Consider the following 2,862-nt stretch of genomic DNA (forward strand, 5'->3'; position numbering starts at 1 on the left):
ACTTAAGCTAAGCAACGTTGAGCGTGGTTAGTACTTGGATGGGTGACCGCTTGGGAACACCACGTGCCGTTGGCCTCTTTCTTTTGTTTTTTTTTGTCTCGAGCCATGCGTCTATGCTTAATCCATTTTACAAGTTGTTAATCTTTCATTGTCCATCATTCGTCAGATCATTCTTCTTAAGGGGTGAAATAATCGGACGGTCGTACAACCAACTTTTAACATGCGTTCACAATATTCATTTACAGACTTTCAGCCAACAGTCATATCACGTTGAATACGGGAATTACTTTAAAGGACCTGGCCAGCGTTTTAACTACAACTGATGGTGATATTAAAAATAGATTTAATTTGAAACAGTCGAAAGATTCGAAATACGTTTCTATTTTCGCAACAGATACAGCTTTATATAACTCTTTTAAGGAATTATTAATGAAGAAAAAAATTAAATTTTATACGTGTACCCCAAAAAATGAAAAAGTAAAAACAATTGTCTTAAAAAATCTGTATGGAAACTTTACTCAAGATGAAATTCTCAACCAATTAAAAGATCTTAATTTACATAACACTGATATCATAAATGTCTCAAAAATTTCTTTTAGTAAGACATTGAATCATTTTGGATTTCTTGTTCAACTCTCCCCTGAATGGAACATTTCTGAAATCATTAAAGTAAACAGTTTCGGTCATTCTAGTGGCAGTTGCTCACTGGATTTCCGTTGCGTTAAATGCAGCGAAGATCACGAGCATGGTAAATATCTTCTCAGTAAAGACTCTAACAAAGCACTATTAAAATGTGCAAATTGCCAATTAAATGGTCATCCAGCGAGCTATAAGGGGTGCCCATATTATAATAAAGCGTCAGAAAGAATTATCGCTAATCAACAAGCGATCCTTAGAAATAGATGAATAAAATTAAAAAAAATCAGCAAAAGAGTTTCTCCCAAGTTATCTTTTGCAGAAGCTCTTAACCCGAGCATTCCACATAACCCACCACCATATGTTCACAATCCTCTAACTCATTATATACATGCGAACTCAAATATTCGAAATTCACAAGATCTCGAAAACTCTGCGCAAATCGTTGATGCATTAATCCCCTCGTGGGTTATACAAGTGCAAAGAGAAATAATTACTGCTATTTCATTTTCAATTGAAACTTCAATCGAACCAATGAGAAGCCAGCTCGATCTAACTAAAAGAAATATATAGAAAATCTTAAATCATCTTAAACTTAATGGGGACGAGACTTACTTTTCATTGATGGATTAAACATAATCACTATTAATGTTGACTCCATAGTGAGATTGCAGAGAAGATTCTTTCCTGTAATCCTTTTTAGACATACATAATGTAAAGATTGCATTAATTAGTGGAATCAAACTGAATAAAAATCATCGAATTATGCACCTTAGAGTCTGCAATATAGAGGAGGGAGGGGGGGGGGCGACGGATGGGTGCTGAAAAGAAAATTGCATCCCCCCCTCTCTCCACTCTTTTCTTCAATAGACAATAAAAACTTATTAAAAATAAGGAACAAAGGAACGAAATAGGATTAAAACAATTTAGATCTAATAGAGAATTTTTTAATGTAATTTGTTATATGACAACATCAATTGTTCTTCTTTTTTGTCTTTCCGCAACTACAATTGTGCTTTTTTTCACTGCATCATAGCGAACAAAATTTATTCTTTTAGCAGAAATAGTTCTATAATAAATACAAGATGTAAATGTAATTTACTTAAAAAATCTCGGAGTAAAAAAAGTATACGTAATACTGACACCACCATACCATAAGACCCTGAGAACTTCTACAGGCCACATGGTTGATGTATATTTAAATATCTAAGAAGCATTGTTTTTTTATACTAGTTTTTTAAGGTTGCATATAATGTACATACTTATTGTTTAATTAAAAAAAAACTTGCTTAAACAAAAAAAATCACGTTGAATACGCAAATTCTCGTCCAATCACCTATCTTACTTGCGATTACTTCCGATTATCCGATTACTTCTCGTACTTGGATGGGTGACCGCTTGGGAACACCACGTGCCGGTGGCCTCTTTCTTTTGTTTTATTTATTCAGAATGAGGCGTCTATGTTTAATCTATTTGCCACGCAGTTAATTTTCCATTTTCCATTATTGGTCAGACCATTCTTCTTGAAACTGAAAATAATTGGACGACGATGCGTCAAACATTTAGAATGCGTCAACAATATTTATTTACAGACTTTCAGCCATATCGTAGCAATAACCTTCCTAAGCAACGTTCATCAGTGCATCAATAATCAAATACAACTATATGACACACCTCCAACAATAATTAATTCGTCATACACTAACATAAATACGCCAAAGAAGGTGTACAATAAAAAGCTTAGCCCAAAAAAAAGACCGCGCCTTCGCTCAAGACCCACGGTAACCGGTCAACTAGCATAGAGTGTTGAAGACAAAAACACTCAAAAATAGCTAGCAGACAGAATCACAATTCAATATGGTTAGTACTTGGATGGGTGATCGCTTGGGAACACCATGTGCCGTTGGCCTTTTTTTTGTTTTTTTTTTAAATTTAGAATTATGCATCGATCTTTAATCCATTGTACAAGCAGTTCATCTTACATTCTCCATGATTAGTCAGATCACTCTTCTTAAAAGTTGAAATAATCGGACTGTGGTACACCCAACTTTGAAGATGCGTTTACAATATTCATTTGCATACTTTCAGCCAACAGTCATATCACGTTGAATACGCAAGTTCTCGTCCGATCACTTAAGCTAAGCAACGTTGAGCGTGGTTAGTACTTGGATGGGTGACCGCTTGGGAACACCACGTGCCGTTGGCCTCTTTCTTTTGTTTTTTTTT

At 34.9% G+C, this 2,862-nt stretch overlaps 1 long non-coding RNA gene across 1 annotated transcript in view; it reads right to left on the reverse strand.

Annotated features, from left to right (window-relative positions):
- Positions 1-2,727: 2,727 nt before the first annotated feature.
- The window catches only part of LOC105263051 (uncharacterized), a 15,709-nt gene continuing 15,574 nt past the window's right edge, over positions 2,728-2,862 (reverse strand). Inside the window, exon 6 of the long non-coding RNA XR_891875.1 lies at positions 2,728-2,841. This is a non-coding gene — a long non-coding RNA (uncharacterized lncRNA). The remainder of the gene's footprint in view (positions 2,842-2,862) is intronic.

The sequence above is a fragment of the Fopius arisanus genome, unplaced genomic scaffold (genome assembly GCF_000806365.1).
Source record: "Fopius arisanus strain USDA-PBARC FA_bdor unplaced genomic scaffold, ASM80636v1 scaffold00012, whole genome shotgun sequence".
Classification (NCBI taxonomy): Eukaryota; Metazoa; Arthropoda; class Insecta; order Hymenoptera; family Braconidae; genus Fopius; species Fopius arisanus.